The sequence below is a fragment of the Epinephelus fuscoguttatus genome, linkage group LG10 (assembly GCF_011397635.1).
Source record: "Epinephelus fuscoguttatus linkage group LG10, E.fuscoguttatus.final_Chr_v1".
Classification (NCBI taxonomy): domain Eukaryota; kingdom Metazoa; phylum Chordata; class Actinopteri; order Perciformes; family Serranidae; genus Epinephelus; species Epinephelus fuscoguttatus.
Genome location: NC_064761.1, coordinates 12,478,806 through 12,502,883, shown reverse-complemented (window position 1 = coordinate 12,502,883; position 24,078 = coordinate 12,478,806).

Below are 24,078 nucleotides of genomic sequence, written 5' to 3'. Positions count from 1 at the left end.
AAGTCAAGTCAAGACCAAGTCCAAAAGTAGGCTAGACCAACTCAAGACTGAGTCTGGAGCAAATTGAGGATGATAGGGACCATAATAGGGAACAGTGTCTTCCAAGTGCTAATGTAGTGATTGAGGAGTCACAGTGGACAGAAATAACCTATCTATAACCAAGACTGATGACAAATGAAATGCAATTATATAGCACATTTCCAGTCTTAGCGAGTTCAAGTGCCTTACAACACAGGCACCATTCATACACTGATGGCTGAGGCTACCTTACAAGGTGCATCCTTCAGGAAATTGTGTTAAACACTTCATTTCCTACATTCTGATGTATTTTTATGCACAAATGTATGGCAGGAATGTCTTTGTTCATGTAAGGGAAAACACAAAATTCAGTCATTCTGCATTGCTTTTAAATATTTACAGTACCCCCTGTAGATCAACTTTTAATTTTGTCCTTGCTGAGTCAACACATGTTGGCAAGATTTATTCTTCCATTCTCCTTTGTGATGCTGTTTGGGGAGGTAACCTCTTTAAATGTTTATGTGGCACCTATTCATGTCAGTGACACAATAATTTGCCCAAACGTTAATAGCTCACGTGTTTCAGCAAGATTTCTGTCCATGTTCAGAAGTTGCTGCACGTCTCAAGCATATTCCACATATCTGTGCTCTCTGCTGAGAATGAAGCTCTAATATTTTGACAAAAAAAGCTGAAATATTATGAGAATAGTCTTAATTTAATGAGAATAATGTCATAACATTTCAAGAAAAAATGTTATCTGCCCTACAGAGTGCCCCAGGAATGAGTCCTAAACACCTGAAATGAGTTAGCATTTTTGCAATCCTGGTTCCCTCGTTTTGAAGTCAATGGGTTTTTCAGTGTGTTTTAAGTTAGATGCCTTAAATAAGGTCTGTGGTTAACACAAGATTAAGAGACTTTTATGTTTTGTTCTATGACATTAAATATGTCACTAAATACCCCACTCATGAACTCTGAAGCTTCCATCTGATAAAGGCAGTTGCTAACAAATGGCTAAATGAGACTACAGAACATCATCGTGCTGCGCCAAACATGGCTTTACAGTCTTGTTATGAGGGTGACTTTAGGTCATGTGGCCGTAATGTAGTTAGTTTATGGCCTAACGTTTGCTCTTTACTTCTGGCAATGCCATTTAGGCTTCAGTAATAATGAAAGTGGTGTTCATTTGTGAAGATTATCTTGCTGAACAAAACTTGTTTGCCACAAATCTTATTTTCGCCAATAATCCAAAATCCAATGGAAAAATCGCAAAGGCTTTTTGAAGAGGGAACCTGTGCAATGCTAACTTCCACATTGGCCTAAAGAAAATGTCTTCCCCGGAGCGCTTTATAGTCTGCTGTGTACTGCGTTATTTAGACTTTCTGACAGACACAGAACCCCATTTAGGACTCTGGTCTCTGGATGAGACAACGTTTAGGGAAGCGGCTGTATGCTGCTCTTAATCAGAGATGGAAAACAGAAACTAGCTGAAAACACTTCTGATCAGACATTAAACTCACCATTGTGTTGTTCATTATCCACACAAATGTTAACTTCTCCACCTCCGATAAAGTGCAGTTCACAGCTGCTTCTCCAATCTATTCAGTGGTAAGCATCATGAAGTAGTGATGCACATCTTGACGGGGCTTTGCCGCTTCTTATAGGGCTGGGTATCGTTTAAAATTTTTGATACCAGTACCAATACCATTGATACTAATATCAGTAGAGCACTTCAGTTGATACCCATATTGTAAATGGAGTGGCATGTAGTACCGCCATATTTTCAAGTGTTTTGGTGGCATCTTGGCATGCTCAACTGCCAACTTCCCTTTGGGCGACGTCTTTGGTCATTGTGTGTGTGCCACAAGGGGTTCCTGTCCCACTGACCTCAATGGAAAAATAACTTGATATTAACATAACTGCTTCCGCTTTCTCACTTACGCTCTCCTTGTCTTAGTTTTTCCCTCCTTTCCTCTCTCTCCAGCTGTACCTGGTTTCCGCTGGTTCGATCCTACCTTTGTCTCTCTGTAACTAATATGACACATAAAAGGCCTTTGACAATAGAAATGGTGCTAACTCCGAATCAGGCTTCACCTGATACCGAGGCTTTACCCAGGAGCCTCAGGGGATGTATGCAGGGAGTGGGAGGAGGAAGGAGGAGGCAACCACATATTTATCTTTTTCATGTGGCTTTCTCTCTTTTTAAGAAGCTATCAGGCTCCCTCTTCAGTACTTGTGAGATTGTTATTCTCTTCAGGAGGATCTTTTGTCCGTCAGGGGGAAGACTTTAATACTTAGACCCCTGGGGTTAATAATAGGTTTGACCTCACAGATAAACCTATGTGTGTGTGTAAAAGTGTTTGTGTGTGCGGCCTCCTCTCCTCTTTAAGTTGATAGTCTGTGTAATAAGTTGTTTTATAGATAATACCAATTGTCTTTGACTGTAGCAGCTCTGCGATAAGCTGCCAAACACTCTGTGGCTGCTTGACTCTAATTGTTCTGCCTGACTCGTCTTGGTACACATTAATATTATCATTAAGGTTGGATATTGTTAAGTGGGCACCCCTGTAGGCGCAGGGTAAAACAGATAGCGCCTTCTGTTCGTCAAATAAGTGGCTACAATAATCCTCATGTTTCAGATAACAGTTAACAGATAGGTGCTGTGTTGGCATGATGAAAACAGTGGCCTGTCATATCAAGGGAAGTGAGGGAAAGTAAGAGAGAAAAACTAAAATCACCAAAGAAAGATTTTTCTTTGCTGTGAGAGAGAAAAGGGTAAAAGTACACTAACTGCATTCAACTCAACATTAAAAGGACTATCTATTTGCTTGGAATACACAGCACTACATTAACGCCAATGCATGGAGGAAAGGTCCCATTAGAACACCAACAATGAATTTCACGCTCCTACCAAAAAGCATGGTCTGTGCATCCTTATTAGAGTGTGGATACCTGGATACCTGACTCGAACCCGACAGATCATGCCAGGTTTGGACAAATACTTATGATGTTTGGGTTCAGGTTGGGTTTAGCCTGCTTGAGATTGTGCTTCTTTTTAGTGAAAAAACAGTTTCAGTTCAGCACTTTTCAGTGATGGGGTTTATTATGTGACAACGCATGAAAGCTTTTTTAACTTTTCTGTTCTTCAGCTTGCATTACCTGCCTCAAGCTCCAGTCGGACTAGGTGTAAAGGCCTGTCTCACTTACTCCCGTTGACTCAGGTTGGGTTCGGACAAAAGTATTAGGCCTAAGCCACAGTCTAATCCAAACCCTGATATAGGTTTTAGGTTGTGCCATAGACCCCCATTGTTTTCCAAAAACCATTAAACACGCATCAATGAGCGGCACTGTTGCACTGGGTGAAGTGTTCTTCATTACCAAAAATCCAAACACTGCAGTTTATTTTAAATCAAGGCTACATACTCCATCCTGCTGCTGTAAAACGTCACTACAGCACCAAAAGTGTGTTAATCCACAACTGAAAATAACTGCTTAGGTAATGCTTTCTAACGACTACAGTGCCAAGCTATTTTTAAAAATTATTTAGCCATAAAAACATATAAATCATGTATTCAAATACAAATATACACTTTTGAAAAGACTGATATCTTTAGTAGGAGCACGTGAGCTCTGGATTGAGAGCCACAGACAGGGAACAAAGGTTAAAGACTGACAAAGCAACACTGTTTATTCTGTTTTTTTCATGGGATAGCACAGAAACCTTCTTATTCTATAAAATACCACCTCTCATGTGCTGTTAAAAATAATTGAAACCTCTAATAAGAAATGTGTCATTATATTAATAACAAATCAGATGACTAGCTGTAATGTGAAAGGGTTGCTCATACGCACTGATGATCAACATCTACGTCTGCATGTCGACAGAGCTTTCAGCCATTATTTTCAGATCTGTACCTGGACTGTTTGGTCCCCTCTCGTGACTTGGGAAACTGAAGGCAACTGTTTGCAGAAATCAGTCTCAGATAAGCTGATTACACTACCTATGGGCCCAGCAGGAAATGGCATACAACCAAAGTAAACCAGAGTAGTTGGCAGAGAGATACCAGTGACCCACATAGTTTATTTCAAGAGTTAGTGGAGACCAAAACAGAAATTAGAGAAGATTGAAAATAGAATATATATTTGTAAGACGAACTGACACACAAATCCAATTTAGCCTGTTTTCCACTGTACAAAAAAAACAACAAATGACTCTGCAGTAATCACGGGTATTTACTGGCTCCAGCTCCAATCGGCAGTGATAAAAAAATGACACCTGGGTGGATGTGTTAATTTTAGCCCCTTTGTCGGTCCCATGCAATGACGGGCCGCCATAAATTACAGTCTGTCTCTGTACAAGTAATGCTAGAACATTAGTCTGAACGGAGTTTGAAAGAGATACAGAATAACTAATAAAACAGAAGTAACCACTGTAACATTTCCACTGGCCTCCATGCTGCTTACTGCCATTTATTTATTTGTTTTCCAGCCTGTCCGTGATGTTGAACATGCCACACCCAAAAAGAAAAAAAAAAACAAGCAATAAAAAAAGGCATGAGGGTCTCCTGCAGAGCCGTGTACACAGCTCTGGTCTGCTGGCAATAAGAAACAGGTGTTTAAAATAACCCTGTAACTCTGTAATAACTCTGTGTCTGCTGGAGGTGTATTGACATTTGTTTAAGAAAAATAACTCAAAATTAAAATGATGATGATCGTACTATATCCCGTAACATTAGAATAGATATCTGGTAGCAAAAAAGAAAACCACCTACAGTACAAGTTCCGAGATTGTATCCTCATTCTTCAACCTCACATCCTGTTCCTACATGTATGTATCGGTACATACTGTACTCTGTTAGTACAACTATCACCCTATATAATCCAATGTGTTACCTTGAAAAAGTTATTGCAATTTCCTGCTGTGAAAGCACAATTGAAAGAAAACCGGCAGGTGGTGAGGACATTTCAGAACATGCTTCTGGAAACACAAAAAAAGGTAGGGGGAACAGCAAGATGAAAAAGCCGATGTAAAAGCAAGATATTTATTATAATTAGAAATCCATTTTAATAATTCCAGTCCAACCCAGTATGTTGTTAAATTGGTTGTGTTTGTATTTTCAGAGAAGTGAGGTAAATAAAAGCAGCATAAGATCCCAAACTGCCCTTATGGCTGTGTTGAAAGTCAACCCTGCTTTTGAGGTGGAAGGATCACAACTCAGTCATGCTTCTAGAAATATTTGGGCATTCATTTTCCTAGCGCTTATACACAGACACACACAGACATGTCTGACAAGTAACCAAATAAAGTTTGTTGGTGTTTGCTATGACTTTAACTTTCAGGGAAACGTTAATTAGGTGCCAAGAAATAAGTCATGGTGTTTTAAGTGTGTGTGTGCTTGCTTGTGTGTTAAGTTGACACTGAGGTGGAGCGCTGAATCCTGTCCAACAGTGATAAGGCTTTTGATGACAGGGCTGCATTAACCTACCTGACACACACACACAAACACACACATGCAGCATGGTTAGGGAGGGACAGGGGTGTGTGAGAACACGCTTTAAGAAGCCTTGGCTCTCTGTGTGTGACACTAAATCCCATTCATGGCAACAAACACACTGACAGAGCGGCAGGAGTGAGATGGAGGCGCAGAGAGGAGGTTTATTACACACCAACATGACATACAGGAGGAGGAGGAGGAGGGAGGAGACTGTGAATCCACCAAGACAAACACTTTGCTGTCATCTTCGTAGCAAGGAGAGGAAGAGAGGAGGGAAAATGCTCGTAGGAAACGATGCTATGATACCCACTGGAATGTGTCCAAATGTAATCTGAATACTCCTCCAAATGGGTCAAAACACAGTATGACCTGCTCATCTAGGACTGTATTGAAGGAAAAAATAAAATATTACAGAATGTTGTATTTGGTATAAAGACAAATTATTAACCCTCTAGGTTTCAGCTGTTGCAGAGCAAATGCACTAAAGTGGAGTTTGTGTGTGTGTGTGTGTGTGTGTGTGTGTGTGTGCAACACAAAATGAAGAGAAGCACATAATCCTACAAGACAGCAACTTCAAAGTCTCTCAGAAGAATGAGTGTCTCCAACTTTAAGTTATGTTGCAGTCACACACTGTATAAAATATTGGATGTAACCACTGTGACGTCACCCACTGGTTTACAGACTCCTATTTTGAGTGTGTGGCATTTCGGCCCTCACCATCTCGGATTTTTGGAGCCAGAGATGCCATATCTGAAAGCGAGGGTGGAGATAACCCTAATGCTAGCTTCATAAACACGGTGCGTTTACAGCGAAGGTCAACTGTGATAATGCTAATGCTAATTTTTGCCAATGAAAAACAAGCTTAAAACCATTAAAACAAAATGTACTTAGAGGAGAAACTGAACGTCTGATTCCTTAGAGGGTCTTTTAGGATAACCAAAGGCTGAACAAGACTTTTTCAGGCGACCAAAGCGTTGCAATTAACTTTCATGAAGGGAAAATACACTGAAATAGTGACAGCTATGTCTATACTCTTGAATCTTTGGTTACAGCGTTCTTAGAGGCTTGTGTAGTGTGTCACAGGAGAAGATAAACCAGGCCACGTCTGGGACGCCTCACGATATCCCAACAGAATGTCTAGCATGTTTGGTTTTCTTTTTGTTGTTCATGACCTCTCCCGTCACAGCCGTGACTTTGACCAATAGAAACACAGAGTGATCTGCTGTTGTAAACGACTGTGTGACAACAACAGCCCAGGGTTTTTGATATTTCCTCTAGGGATGTTACCACACGGAGTAAAAAAGGAAATGCTGACATGAAACAGCAGAGGCACTTTAGCATCCCGGTGAGTACTGCCATTAGCATCAGGCTAGCAAACAATGCTATTTCTTCGTAATGGAGACAGACATAAAGTGATGAAATTAGTAAATAGTGGTGGGGCTTTTAGTTACCACAAGTGCCGAGGTTACCAGCTTCATTTGAAACTTTTGAAGCCGTTATTTATCATTCCCTCTGTATTTTTATATTTTTACTTTTAATCCGCTCACGTTTGCCTTGATAAAGTTAATGCATCGCGCCATCATTTCAAACTCAACACTTCCTATATCTGTTTCAAATTAAAAGCCCCTTATAACTCCTTTATTGTGAAACATTTGCAGGAACTTGTCGTGGTGGATTCAGTTACTTGCACAGTTTGCATATGGTACTTCAAATGTAGCTCCTGCCATCTGGTGGCAATTTTTATGTTACTACAACATTTCAGCTGGCACAGGAACAGCCACAGTTACTGAAATAATAGTAAAAGAAATAAAAATTGGACAAGAATAATCAGATGACATCACCACGTCGTGAAAGACATCTAGGGATGTCTGTTGGCCAAGTCACAGCATGATTTTATGACTCCAAAATTGCCTAATGTGACATTGTGACTGTCGTAACGGACAGAAATGTCGTGTAGTGTTAACCTGACATAAGACAATATCTTGCTCAGCCCTTGTCTAGAGGTCACCAAAAGCATACTGTAACACGAAGGAAGACTGGTTTGCAAACTGCTGATGATACACAATGTTATCATCAGTATAGAAATGGACATTACAGTGCAGAGTTGGAATATTCATATCATTTATGTGCAGAGTAAATATCAGGGTGCCTAATGCTGGTCCTGAAGGGAGACCTTTCTCAACAATTTGGGGACTTCACTTAAACCAGCTTTGAGAAGAACTGAAGCCTTGAATGCATCTGCAAAGTATGCAGCACAGTTTTATCAAGTTAACAATGCTGGGCACAATGGCAGTGCAGCAGTAATCTTAATGGTCAGGTCTAAATCCTGACTGCTCTGGTTGGAGGACTTTATTTTCTTCAAGAGAGGACTTACATAAATGTGGGAATTCAGAGATGGACAAAATTAACTTTTTCAACACCTCTGCATTATAGTACATTCCTTTACCTGAAGATTAAAGATGGGATTGATATTAAACACAACATCTCTTATATTATAACGGACATTTTTAAACACAATTCCAAATTGCGATGTAATCAGTACAGCAAATTATGAATTAAAAGTTTTTTAATTACCATAAGTTAGAAAACGCTGACCAAATGGTCGCATTGTAAAAGCTGCCTGGAAGAAAAAAAAAGAAAGAGCGGGAAACAGAGAGATGAGTGATAAAAAGAGGAAGAAGGGTGGAGTAAAAAGAGATTATGAGATACGCCCAATTCCAACCTCAACTATCATTCTCCATATGGTGCAGTAATGACAACCCTCCATCCACTCACCAACATGCCTCAGGGTGTCTGTCCCCTTGTGTGTGTGGACGACCTGTTTTGTGTCTAATTTACCTCCTCACAGCTTGTGAGTGTGACATAGCTTAAGGCCAAAAAGAACTGAAGCACTTTTTCTTTGTCAGTCCTTTTTAGTTTTAGTAAAAGTACCCACAAACTGTAAATTAAACTGTCTAAAAAAGCATATACTTCAAGACACTGTAGTTAGAAGAGACACAATAAGAAAATGTGAAAACAACCTGCCATTAGCAAACTATTTCAAATTGTATTAGCATACTCAATGCAAATGCATGAACACATACGCATAGTTTTTAATAGCCAAAAACTAGAATCCTCTATAAAAATGGTGTTTGTTGGGATTATTATTGTAATAAAAAATGTGACATTATTCTGATTTGCAGTGAAATAATGTTTTTTTTTTTCCCTCCCACTATATTAAATAAACTCAGACTTTCCTGTTGTTGCAAACTGCAATATTGGTTAAATCCTTTTTAAAAATAAAGAGGAGAAAATAAAGGTGGTGCTGATTTTTTGAATGTACAAAGTGTTATTTCATTTTCTGTAGTTGATATCTAAGAGGCAATAATACAGTGTTGTTGCCTGTTATTGTAGGTCCTCTCATACTTTATGCAGAAGAGGATACATGTAACGCATCGATGTCTTTATCTATCTGTGTGATCAGAGACAGGCAGGCAGATAGACAGACAGACAGACAGACAGCTGTGAGAGGCGACAGTTGTCAGGCCCCCATTAGAGAAACCACCTTTTGCATAATTCAGCTTTAACGGTCTGTCCTGTCAACATAAACATCAACATCCAGGTATCACGTCATAACTGTCTGTAATATTATCACCTGGTCAGTCTCTGATCATGTATTACACAACCACCTGCTGTGAACACACATATGTTTAAATCATCTGTTTATCAAACAGGTAGGTTTATGATGCTTCTGAGTGTCTGATCTGATTCTGAAGTAAAATGCAACAGGCTTTTGGCTGACAGACCTGTTGATCAACCTAGTTGTGTAGGAAATACACAAAGCAACTTGACTGATTTACCCAACAGTTACTACAGTAAACACCTGTGAATCTTCCACTAAGGCTTAAGTTTAAAGAATGTTCTAAGACAAAATGTGACCTTTTATAACAGCAGCGTGTCATCATAATATACACTGTCTTCTTATTTAATGTCTAAATTCAGTTAGACACAACTAGGGTGTGGCGGTATTTCTTTGTGGTGTAGAGGTTGTGTTTCATTGAAAATAAACACTTCTATTTAAACATCTTTTAAGCTTTCCAATCACACACTGGTGGATGTCGATGCCATGGCTTTTCTATCAAACAGTTGAAAAACTTTCAAAAAGTGTTGTACAGAACAATAATCCACTAACCAAGAAATAACATTATAGAAACCATTTAAAAACACATCTTTAAAAAACTTAAACATTTCAAAGTAATGGCTTTGTAACCAATAGGTGATGTTATGGGACAGCTTTAAATACAAACCATCTGAGCTGTAGATTGTTAGGGTCTACCCATACATGCATCTAATGCAGAAACAAAACAAGCAGGATACAATCTCGATAAAAATTAGAACAAACTACAAATGAAAGTGCATGAAATCATACCTGTAAGCATGAAATGACAGGAACTTGCGGCCTTAGTTGGCAAAATCTGTCACTGTTGTTGGGAAAATTCATACCTGCTGAGAAACTGCATGCATGTCTTCACTCCTATCTATGTTAGAGTGAGATACATAAAGTGTGATATCAAAGTAATATATATACATATATATATATATATATATATACATATATATATATATGTGTGTGTGTGTGTGTGTGTGTGTGTATATATATATATATATATATATATATATAGATATAGATATATAGATATATATATATCTACATATCTACATATATATATACATCCGACAGGCCAATCCCACAAAATCATGGTGTTACCTTTCAGGTATAATATGTAAAAGGGTCAGACAAACCCTCTGAAAATAATCCTGTGATGCCAGAATCTGTCACTGCAGAGAAGAGCTCACAAACAACAATAAGCCGAACAAAGAGGGACAGATTCTTCTTCCCTAAAATCAGAGGGATATTACAACGAGCAACAGGAGGGATAAATGGTAGAGTGGACATGAAGATATGATTTTTCCTTCAGATACAGAGATGAAAAAAACTTCTGAGAAGTTTCTAAATATGTATTAGTTTGTCAATCATGTTTGTATAAAAAAACGTTTTTACCTTTTTTCCCCCCACAGTTTAATAAACAAAATTTTACAGGTTTATTTAGTCTAGTTTAGTCTATGTGGTCTTATGAGGACATCAAGGCAAACACTGATATTTGACATGTTATAGATTGAATAATAATACAAGAGAAAATGTTTCCATAATTATAATAGGTATGCTGCATTTTTGACTTGCGTCAAAATTATAGGATGTTTCATGTCAACGTAGTGAGAGCTAAAGGCCAGAGAGCAGGGACAGGGGTAGAAAATGGGAGCAGAGGAGCAGAGGAGGAAAAGGGAGTCGTGAAATGAGAGAAAAGTGTGATCGAGAAAGAGAAAGAAAGGTAAAGAGAGTAGAGCTGCAGACCATCCTTCATGTACCAGACAGAGCCGTGCGACCACTAGAGACCTCCCCTGAGATGTAGTACTGCATGTGCACACGCACACACAACACACACACACACACACACACACACACACACACACACACACACACAAGGAGGGTACCATGGGCCTATAGGCTGAGGGCTGACTGTCTACCTGCCTGGCACACAGATACCTGAAACTGCTTCAAAGCTGAGGTGAACCTCCACCCTCTGGCTTACACACACACACACACACACACACACACACACACACGCGCCTTAGGCAAGTGACGCTGTTCCCTCTGTGACAAAGTGAGACTGTCAGTCAAGTGTTAGAAAAAAAGACAGGTTGGCTCATATAAGAAACCTGTGTGAAAGCTTTTACATACTACATTCTGTCACTAAACTTTATGCCTCGCATTGATATGAATAAACACACAACTATTTCTAATTTCTTATAATATGAGAATGAATTTTTGCAGAGTGACTCTGATCCTGATCATCATTTACACTGATGTCATACCTGTTCATTTGCACCTAGCTATGTATTGCATCTCAATTTGTTACTGGCGAAGTAAAATGTATATCTGGAAAGAGTGCAGCCCGGATGCATTTACCAGTGATGCATTCAAGGGGAGGGGGGTGGCAGCTACGGTGATACATTTGCTGACCCCATCACTGGCCCCACTGGCAAAAACAAATGGAGGTCTTTAAGAGGCTGTGGCCTGCTCCTTTTTAAAGGTAGCAGGGCACAGGTGGTATTGTGTGAAACTAGACAATCTAAGGCATCAATTGGTACTGACCATGTAGGGAAAAGGGGCAAAATTCTGGCAAGTGAACCACTGGCATGACCATTTTCAAAGGGGTCCCTTGAACTCGATTGATTCTATGGGTACCCACAAGTCTCCCCTTAACTTGAAAGGGCTTGTTCTTCGTAAATGTTTTGTTCCTGCCAATCAATGTACTCCTTTAAATTAAAGCTGTGTATTTTTTTAAGAAAAAGGACAACAGACCTATTTGAAGAACAATGAATGGTCTAACATGGACAAATACATAAGACATTAAAACAGGATTGTTGTGGAACTCAAAACGTTAACTGTACTGGTATTGGTCTATGCATGTTAGATAAAATGAATGAATCTGCTTTTACGTCTGGAACCTCCCGTCTACAACGGGCTTGATGACGTGCCCTCGCTGAGGACATGGCTCAGATTCCAGAGTTGCTTCTTATCCTGAAGCCTCCTTTAAGGAATCTGACCTCTTTTGATTCGGCGGTGGGAACCTCTTGCGACCACATGCCTTTGCTGACATCGACCCCAACAGGATTTGAACGCTAGACAGTTCCGCATGGAAGACGAGTGCCCTAACCAGATTATTACCAATATTTCTATAGAATTAGGCACCAAAGTACATAAGTGTGTGATTCCTTAACTCTCCATATTGATGTAATTTTCAACTAGAATACAGCCTACTTCAACAGCATGATCCAATTCCTAAAATTTTTGGTTTGAATGTGTTACCCCAAAACCTTCAATTACCCTATCTGGTCACCCCAAGAGAAATTATGGCGGAGATCGCTGGCATTTCCACCTTTTTCGTATCTGATGTAAATGCTTCTCAAAGTGCCTCCCCATGCGGAGCAGATGACACATTCATAGTCAGACAAGAACAACGCATCTAAAGAACGACAACAAGTGTCATAAAGAGTCAAAGAAGTTGCACCTACATTTTTTACATAAGTGCAGTGTAAATGGGGCAGTAATGCAGAGAAACTAATGCTTTAACAGCAATCATTAAAGCAACACAATGGATAGGTTGGATGACACCTCCGTCATTGCTTGAGAGCGTCTGTTTCACTTGCACTGGCACTAGGCAGTTTCGGAGTTCGGGTAAGAACCAGACACAAAAAGGACTACAAAATTTGTCTGCTTTACGGCATATGTCATATCCCCCTCCTCGTAGGCGAACCGAGTTGAACGAAGTTATGTTATGTGTTATGTGGTTGTCATGGCTGAAGTGACAAGGAAAAGGAAGAAGGTGAAGGTGGAGGAGACAAAGAAAAGAAAACGGGAGAGCGATAAAACAAGAACTAATATTAGAATAGAACAAGTATTGGATTGGAGGGATGCCCGACCGATGGTGACCTGGCGCTGTTACTGCTGTTACCCTCTCCTTAGGAGGCTCACTGTCTGCAGGTCGGCTGCCTCAGGTACATGTTCAGATAAAGTGTTAGCCTACATACAGACAGCTTTCATTTTAGTTTGTCTTTAACACTTGTTAGCACCGTGAGCGCAATGTACTTGTGTCGACCGCGATCGTAAATCATAATAGCAGTGAATGAGAGACTGTGGACCGAGCAGATTGAAATATGGCTTTCTACATGCTGATCACACATAATGATAAAGTATTGGCCTGGCTGGCAGAGGTTTTATCGCACTTACTTACAGTAACAAGTGTAATTGTCGTCAACTAGAGTAATCTTGAAGTTATATTCCCTTCATCTGCACCGCGGCCTCTCAGCTGTTGTCTGACTTCACTCTGTTGAGTTTGTGTATGTGTGTGTGTTAGTGTTGTCACGGTACCAAAATTGGGACCCACGGTACGATACCAGTGAAAGTATCACGGTTCTGAGTAGTATCATGATACCACAGCAAAAATGAGGCAGATGTGCCTTTTGTCATTTATAAAAAGATAAATCACTTTTCTATAATACATCAATGATATTTCAATGGAATAAATTACTTATTGACTTATTCATACTTCAAAAACAGCATCAATAAGTGATGAACATAGGGGGGATCATAATAAAATAAATAAATTAAATAAACATCAACCAGCCACCCTCCTCCCCTGACAAGTAAAGAACAGTCCCTAAAGTGCGGTGAGGTTTGTGGACCATTACCTGCCACAAAGAGAGAAACGTGAATGGCTCGTTTCTCCTCTGACACGCCACATACCTGTGTGCCGCCACGGCTCAGTTGTCCAGGTACCTATGGGCAGTCATGACACCAATGAAAGATGAAATTATTGGACCTGGAGTCTGATTTCTCCATCGCCGGTAAGCTGTTCTCTTGCGCCGCAGAGCACTATGGCCGCCATATTCCTGTCTGTGACCCCCGTTCAACCCACAACCGGCAAGATTCGCCTTTCGTTTCTGCTGCTGGTTTAAAGCTGTACTCGCACAGCATGCTCCAGAATGATTTCTTTTGCTCGCACAAAACTATTTTTAGTCGCAAATGCAAGTAAAATGCTCGCACTGTAGAGCTCTATGGAAAAGAAATCATTGCCTACAAGTAAAAATAAATAAATAGTAACTTTCACTGCTTAAAATAATGAAGATAATAGCTCAGCTTATACCTGAAATGTCACTGGAAAACAAACCACTGCAACAGCATATTGAGTCCCAGGTGGCCGTTATTGGCCAGCGCGCCCCGTTATTGGATGGCGCATGGACACTCACCCTCTTGCGATTGGACTTTGAACTTATCCCACAGTACTGGTACCTGAGATACCGTAGTACTACGGTACTCCAACTTCATGGTATCATATGTACCATGGAGTTTTAGTAACGCGGTTTAACGTTGGTACCAGTATACCGTGCAACACTAGTGTGTGTGTGTGTGTGTGTGTGTGTGTGTGCGCACTTGCTGTGAGGAGGAGGTCAGCCCTGACATGCAGAGAGCAACTCATTTCTGAGTTTCAAAAATGAATAAGTAAATAAAGCAATCGGCCTAATCATGTATGTACAAAATGCTATAAGGCTACTTTACCTGTTCTGAAGACATGATGATTGCGCATTACACGGCCAGCTTCAGGAAGTTCACTGGTATCATTGGTTTGTCAACAAATACACGTGCAGAAAGATTTTTGCCACAGTTGTAACAGACAATACCGTTTTTCGCCTGTAGGGGGACCATGTGAGGTAAAAAGCACAATCCTACATTGTGATGCTTTAATGTGTGATATTTTAAAATGAGTATTTTTGTCTTTCAAATTGCTATATCATCATTATTAAAGCATTACTTGGTACATTTGCTGTTCTGAACTCTCAGTGTGTGGTGTGGGAGCTGCTTCCTTCATATTTCCACTTATCAACTATAAGTAAACAGTGAAAGAAGAGAACCACCTACAGAAACTTCATTAAAAGAACATCTAAGATAAAAGGCGACAGCACCGAACATCTTTGATTGACATGAGATCTTTCGGAAGTGCAGTAGCACAAAAACATAATCACATCAACTTTGTGCCAACAACAACATAGTCCTAGATTAACATTTTAATTTATCACTCTACTTCTTTGTTCGATGATGTGTCAATTACAGGAAATATTTCTCTCCTTCTGAGTTGTTCTTCCTCTCGGTCTCTTCATGCCAATTCTTTGATGTTAATTTGACAAGTAGGATTACACCCAAATGCTCTTCCCACCGCTCATCTTAATGAAGCAGCCTTCTTAAGGCGGAAACTGAATCTATATTTGGTGTCTAAAAGGGTTGTGTGGTATGTTACTGCCACTTATTATATAGGACGAGAGACTGTCAGGAAGGCAGAGAGACAGAGAGGGATGATGAGTGGTAACAGTGTCCTGTAATAATAGTTAGTTGTAATTGAGTTAATCCAACCGGAGCTGTCGCGGCTGTTATGATTTAGCCCGGATTAAAAGACATGCCAAGGCTAATTGATCTCTGGTATCCATAGAAACATAGTCCTATAGGGAACTGAGAGAGAATACAGCTGCCATCACGTGGCCAGACATATATGTTACATGGCCAAAAGTATGTGGACGCCAGACAAAAGCTAAGCAGACATCTTAATATTACTGGACTGCACAATATATCTTTCTTTTATTGTCATACAATGTCAAACTGCATAAAAAACACAGCACAAAAGACTGTAAAAGACTGCAGTTTGAACAGAGTAACAATGTATTAATTTACATTCTGTCTGTAGGAGGTATTTTGTCTGATATGTGCAATGCAGTTAACTCACTGGCCAATCAGACAGAGCGCTCTCTGTTGGGCAGGGTCCAACAATAAGGACTGGCCAGACACCAGTAAAAAGTTACACTGGGCAAGTAAATACAATCAGTTTGTAGCCCAATTGGGCCAATGTCTGAATAAGTGAGCAAGCGAGTAATGTTACTTCCTCTGCTCTATTCTCCGAGCCTTCACTTTGCTCTCCTTTCTTAGAGTGTGCCACACTAAGACAGTCACAGGCAGGCTTGTTTACTTCATAGATGAAATGCAATCAATCCTAAAACAACATATGAGTTGAAATGCAAAGGAACATTAATTGTGCCTTGAAGAAAAACATATGACTCGATTGAGAATGATGACTAGTGTTTAAGAGTAACGTAGCGTCTTTGGGGAATAGACTGTTTCAGTAGAATTGCGCTGCAACAGCTCAGGTCCATGTTTACTTCCTGTCAACTGCTGCCATTCACATCCATTGCAAAATATCCAACAGGAAATACAAATACTCAAACAGGTTTTGGTGATTGTAGCAGAGAATTGAATAACAGTGACGTTGTAGTATATGAACAGTATATGAACAGTGCCAGTTTTTAGTGTGTCTGTGAATAAATATTGCAGCTCCTTAAGACCCAAGTAATATAAACATAAATGTACAGCATACGTACAAACACAGGTACTGAGCAAGTCTGAGTCGAGAACAGTGTACTCCTTATTTGTTAATAATATCTGTTTAAAAGCAATATAGTTATTGCCATTTTCAAAAACGTTATCATACATTTTCCTTGTATCATGCAGTCTTACATTACACCCATATGTGCTTGTTGAACATTTAATTCCAAAACCGTGGGGCGATAATATGCTTCTATACCAACTTACACTCTTCTGAGAAGGATTTACACAAAACTTTTACAACCTAGTTCCAGAGATTTGCAGAAGGTGTTGCATGGGGTTGGATCAGTCAAGTTCTCCCACAATTACAAAAAAAATTACAAAAAAAGCCCTTCAAAGTACAAATGACAAATACTGTAATTGTCCCACTACAAATTACTTTAGCAAAAATTAAACTGTTTTCTGATCTGACACTGCTACAGTTTAAAGGATAACTTTGGCAATTTTCAACCTGGATCCTGTTTCCCCGTGTAAATCAGTCAAAGACACTTATGTGGACAACAATTTTTGAAATTGGTCAGAATGAGCAGCTATGGAGGCACATGAGACAAGTAAATGTGTGGTGTTACAGTAGCAAAGGGGATCATGTAATAACAAAAAGCATCAACAAGTAAAATAAAAACCAGAGAAATCAGAGAAAGACTTATGCTTAACAAGACAATAACAAACAGATCTGATCATGTGAAAGGTGAAGAGACACTTCAGACATTCATGATAACAATCTGAGCCCAAAATGTGTCAAAAATAACCACTTTTAACAGACATACAGTAACAATGTTTTACTTGCCCTGTGTGCTTCCATTGCAGCCTGTTGCCCACTCACTCAATACTAGACCAATGTTTACATCAGTTTCTTTGACCAATTTACACAGGGAAATAAGGTCCAGGTTAAAACATGCCAAAGTTATCCTTCAAGTTTGGTTAGGTTTAAGCACAAATACGTCTTTATTAGGATTCAGGAAAGATCATGGTTTGGTTCAAAATAAATATTTTGTTAATGTTTGGGAACGACTGTAATTATGGCTGAAAGAAAGAAACGCTGACTGTTGCTACGAATCTGGTTGCAATCAGCGATCTCCAATGTCAAAGTCAGACATTTTGTTGGCCCATCTAAGCTCCCCAGCCTCCTTCCTGTGCAGTCTCTGTGCCTCTGAAATAAGGTCACACTATTTCCTCCTTTGCTCCTGAATGACAAGAGAGATACTTCAGGTAACTGCTAGAGTTCTGTCACTTGAATGTAAACAACTGTATTTTTGTTGGGGGCTGTTTTTTCTAAGGTTCGAATCAAGTGAAATCTCAGTGCAGCAGCATACAATAGTATGTTTCTAACTGTGGCAAAAGTTTGGGGAATGCTGTCTTTGTTTCAGCATGATAGTGGCCTAGCTGTTTAAGTATTGCCCAGAAGTATTAAGTTCCGGGCCACAGTCCATCTAAAAAGTGTGTTAAGCATGAAATAGTTAACTCTACCCACGGATCTCTCTCTCTCTGACTCGCTCTACCTGCTGTGATCTGTGTCTCTCTGCCTCAGGGGAAACACAATCATCAGTCAGTGGATCCACCCATCCTTCCCTCCATCGCGCCTAGGGGCCCCCTGGGCCATTCCTAACCCCAAAACACTGCACCCTCCCCGGGATGAAACCTGGCCGCGCGCCCCCTCTCCCCTCCCTGGAGCCTCCGTGGAGCCGCTGGCTTCGACTCGTCTTACAGGGCGTCGATTCAGCCTGAAATCAAACCCTGGTGAGAGAACACCAGCCCGGACGGACAGACAGATAGATGGATCGACAGACAGTGAGGTGGATACGTGGGGAAGCAGATGAACAGACGCATCCAGGCCAGGTTGAGGGAACAAGAAGACGTCCACTGGGACATGCAGAGTTGAATAGAGGCTGGAAGTGTGTCATTTTCCTGCGGGAGGCGGGGAACGTTATTTCGCAACCCTCCCAAACTTGATCAAGCCTGATGCTTCTACTGTATCTAGCTGTTGACCAAAACCCCTGAAATCTGTTGTGAAACAGAGCTGTGGGAAGGGAGAGAGTGGAACAGGACACTCCTCTATTTACCAGCTGTTGTTTCAGCGAACACACACACACACACACACACACACACACACACACACACACACGCAATTCCATGGAAAAGCCAACCTACTGTAAACTTCTCCAGAACAGCACATATGGGAGATAGGGAAGGCGCGCACATACACACATACAACTAACATGTGAGCCCACGCTGCATTACAATAAGCAGGTAGATGCTAATTAACTATTCTCTTATAATCAGCTGATATATTTACAGTAGATGTGCTCAAGAGAGGTGAATGCAGTCAGTGTTGTAAATGAACTGTAATATCATCTCATGTCCAAGATTGCAGAGGGACACTGATGCAAAAATTTAATCCCTATGTTCCTCCATGGAGATCATGTCAAACAGCAATCTGATTTTGAAAATAACTACTAGTATATTTATTTACTTGTTTATTTGTCAAACTGTCCCCATTAGTTGCTACCAGGCTAACAACTATTCTTCCTAGGGTCCAAACATAACAACACAATACAACACAATGCAGAATCCAGGCGCTGTCATGACAATGACATATTCACACATTCTTATGTCAACTGTCAATACCTGCAAGTAACATACAATGCAAAATCACTTTATAACCCACTTTTTCTCTCAGTTACCAAGTTTCAGCTGGAACCAATTGGTGAAAATAACAGTCAACACCTGACTCATGGTTGTAAATCTATTTCAAACCCCAGAATTTGTCTTTCTCTGTTCTCCATGTAAATGCAGCTTTCTCTTTCTTCGACTGCTCTGTGCTACTGTATCCCTTTCTTCTCTTCCCTTTCCACTCCTCTCCTCTCTCCATTTCAAGCATCCATCCAGAAGTTAACATGGAGGGAAATAAACTTTGAAGCTCAGCGACCTCCAGGCACGAAGGAAAATGAGAGAGAGGGGGAAAGACAGCAAGAAATGCAGGTAGATGAAGAGGGAGTGAGGAAGAGACTTGTTACTGGACTGTTTCCGTGCAACTATCAAGTGAATTTTACGCAAACTTTTGAAAAGTCCCAGAAAGTAAAATGTGAATTAGGCACGCTTCCATCAGCTGAAGTTGAAGTTCATGAGAATAACTGGGTTAGATATACAAAAAAGAAACAGATTTAGAGAGGATGACATTTATTTCCCCTTTTACTAAATCAAGCTCTAAACAACTTGTCTGTCTCTCTATCTGTCTACGTAGCTGAAATCTTCCAGCTCTAGCTGCAGTATTGGGTTTCCTGACATTAGCGGCCCCCGTGGCGGCTACGAGGCTGCTGCTCTTTGAAGCTTCGGTGGTGCTGCTCCGGCTCATTTGGTAACAGGTTGGGAATGGGCCGCTGGCGAAAAATGAGACCCTGGTCGCCTTGGAAACAGGTCCCCCACCCACCTTCACAACGTGGTTTGGAGGGAACGCACAGTGACATTTAGTCGGTTTCTCATCAGGGAGCCAGCGACACACGGAGGGTTAACAGGTAAACAAGATTAAACAGAGAAACTCCACTGACACTGTCTCAGAGCTCTAATGATAAACATATAAGTGTGCACTCATGAATGACTTGTGTGAGCATTTGGTTGTAAATGCAACAAAAATGTTTTACTCTCCTATTTCAGACTTAAACTCCAGCAAACTGATATATTTAATTAATCTAGAGTATAACTTAAGATTTCATCACACTGAGCAAAGTGGAAAAACAGCTCTTGGCTTTAAGTAGAAAGGTCGTCAAGGTATTCTGTTACTATCCTCACAAGGAAACCAGCCCAGACTCAGGCCCCGGGCCCATTTTGGGTCCTGACCTGTAGTTTTAGAAACCTTGTTTTGGACAATTGGTTTCGGTGTAATGAGTTTGTCTTCACGGTGATACCCGGTCATTACTGGGAGTAAAAGGAGCTAAATGTTACACAGTGTTTTACACAACAGGCTTCTGCGAACTGACTGGCCAGCAGCAGGTTTCAGTTTACTGCAGCTGTGAGCCTTAAGGCACAACAGCATCCTGGGAAGTGTAGTAAACATGATTTCTGTTAACCATTAATTGCAGTTACAGACAACCATCTTATCAGCCTAATTCATGAATAAAAACAGTTGAATTACCTGTTTAACTCAAAATAAAAACCAGTCATCATTTCAAGGCTTTATTATTTTAATTTTTATAACAAATGTATCGGTTTTGATGTGTGAATATCAGATAAAAACTTATCAGTATAAAAATGCAAAACATTAGAAAATAATGCAGACATTGTCCACTGTGTTTTTACATTACTTTCAAAATAAATGTACTTACATTTTCTTTGCATTTTTCTCTCCACGAAAAACCTGATCTCACAGAAATACATTTAATGACCACGGACCCTTAACACCTCAATTTTTGGTGTTGTCACATAATGTGCTGACGATTTTAAACACATGGTTAACGTTGTGAAACGAGTTATCTAGCTATCAAAACTACTTTGTTAGGTGTAGGGGGAAAAACCTTGGTTTGATTAAAAAAAAAAAAAAAAAAAGACTGTCGTTTCGCACTTGTTATGTACAGGATGTAAGTAGGCCTACATGTCATGTTACTTGACCCAGCTATCTAAAGTTAAACGTCACGTGATTCTTGGTTTCACAGTGGATACAAACAGCGATCTCCTGGATGAAAGTCACGTGTTTGTCTGACCTGTTCACTGCCCACTTGCCCTGTATACTATGTTTGGGGTTGTAACATTAAAACCACTGCCCATTTGTGACATTGTTGAACCTTGGAACTTGGAATTCATGTGTCCATCACAACAAAGGATCCTAAATGACTTTTTATTGGCATTGCTTCCATGTTGGTGGCAAGTAATTTTAACATATTATGTGCCACCAGGCCCACCGCCAGGGCGAACCAGTCTCACTCATAAGTCTTCGTATATCTGGCACTTGGGCAGTAACTTCTGGTGTCAGACATTGACAAAAAAGCCATCCGTTAAAGTCAGCATCATACGTGGCCAGTCGCTGTTATTGTTTAATGGTGGCCAGTGGCATCTAGGGAAATGCAGCGGGACAAGAACAAAAGTTAAGGCAGCGAAAGTCCGGGTAGGCTGGCCGGGAGGGTCAAACAAACACCTACTTTCATCAAGGAGGGTGGTGTTTGCGTCCTGTAGGATTATAAAGCCAAACTTTCTTTGTTTTTTCTAAACCCAACACGTGCTTTTGTGGCCTTCACCCAACTATGTGCATTAGTTGTTGAAGGAAAAAGGGTACCTTGCATGTTGTATCTGGATGTGGAAAGTCCATGTCCAAACATCAAAAGATGACGAGGTCAGAGTGAGAATTTGTTGGTCTGGGGGGGGGGGGGGTCAAAGGGTAAGATTTTGACCCTCTGTCCATAATTTCTAATAGTTAGTCTGCGTGCCACCAACACATACTGTTAAGAGGTCACGCTCATTTCATGTATTTCTGTGAGATCACAGTAAACACTGTGATCTCAAAAAGAACAAACTGTGGGCACATTGTTGGAATAACTGTGAGAAAAATCAACTGATAGTAAACTGATTTGCTTAAAAATCTTAAATATTTTTGGGTGAGGCGGCACGGTGGTCTAGTGGTTAGCACTGTCGCCTCACAGCAAAAGGGTTCCTGGTTCAATCCCAGGAGGAAGCCCTTCTGTGTGGAGTTTGCATGTTCTCCCCGTGTGGGTTTTCTCCGGGTACTCCGGCTTCCTCCCACAGTCCAAATACCTCTCCAGAGTGTACCCTGCCTCTCGCCCAATGTCAGTTGGGATAGGCTCCAGCCCCCCCGGCGACCCTCAAGAGGATAAGCGGTTACGACAATGGATGGACGGATTTTTGGGTGAACTACAAAAATGAATAACAATGAACCTCACTCACATTGCACAGATTCTCATTCACTCTCTGAAGCATGACCAAAACAAAAACCTGTCTTTATGCTCCACAGGATAGTTTTGCTGTACATTCTTTTGTATTTCAGTACTATTTGTGCTCATTTGGTATTACTTTTGTCAAGTACTACACTGTTTTTGCTGCACTTGTCAGCCTACAGCAGCTGGTAGTAATGTACTCTGTACTCCAGTGTTTGGTGCTCCAGTACACTGCCCTTTAGTACTTTAGGTAAAATTAGGTTCTTCTGCAGTTTAAGCAGTTAATTATAGCCATAACTAATTATCAGTTGGCTGTGTCATTCAGATGGATAAAATTGTAAGCAGGTTGTGGGCATAATCAGAATTTTTTTTTTTTTATTGCAAACAGCTTTTCCCAGCAGTAATCAAGCTGAGAGCAACCTGATGCAAAGTAGTTTACATTTCAGTCTATATGCTCTCACTGTCTGCCTCCCTCTTTATGTACATCTCTTTATCATAGTCCTACTCCCTTCTCCTCTTCCTCACCTGTTTTACCTCATCCCTGTACATCTCTCCCTCCCTGTCTCCCTCTCTGTGCTGCTGATTAAGAACACAACCTGTTGTTGTCGCCACTCTTTCTTGATTACCTACCGCTATTTTTTTTATCCCTTCATCTTCCTCCTCCTCATCTCCATCTCTTTTTGGCCTAGCTGCTCGCTCAACCACACAGCATACATGTGTGTGTGTGTGTGTGTGTGTGTGTGTGTGTGTGTGTGGCGGTGCATGGCGGCCTAACGAGTTTGATAGCTGTCACCTGATCTCGGTGATGAGGGTTGCTGTAGTAGCGAGAGGAGCGGGAGCGAGAGGAGAGTTAGGTTTCTCCGCTGTAATTAGTTTTCCCAGCCTCTAATTATACCAGACGGAATTACAAGCCTGATTGACTGTCATTTAAGCATTTTAATTCATGGAATTACCCTTTTTCTCCTAAAAAAAAAAAGAGGGAGAGTTGTTGTTTTGACAGGCGGGCGTGTTGGGATGGAATTGGCAGAGAGCGGACCATACCCATACATACTGGCAGTTTTGACAGAGGTAAATACACTTTGTCAGAGGAAAGCAAAGAGACATACTGTATTACAGTGAGTTAAAATGAACATCCTGAGCTGGTAAACACGCTGATGCACTGAGAGTGGATTCATGACTCTCCAGGGACTCATTTTTGATTGACTGTCACAAGAACTTTTGAAAACATATAATGAGGAAAAACTATAGATACTAGATCTAATTCTTCCCCCTCTCCTCTCCTCTTAACCCTGGAAGCTGTGTTGTTTTAACCCTCATCTTTAATTCATCCCGACCAAGCAGCCTGCACTCAGAGCAGATTAGAGAACCCGAGAGGCGACACAGAGACTCATTTGGTTTCTCTTCTGTTTATAATCTTGTTTTTCCTCTTTTCTCCTTCAACCTGAGAGGTTTCAATAAGCCCCTGGACACTTTATGCTGTACTTCTTCTCTCCTTTGTCTGTTTTTACTGTTTGTAATATTAATGTTTCGTAAACTATTTAGGGTTATCATAATCAAAGTTATTTTGTCTCCTACTGTGTGTTTCTATTTTAACACATTTGGTGTCACACTGCCTGATCTGTCTCCTATTTTCCAAAAGAGAGCAATTTACAAGGCTCCA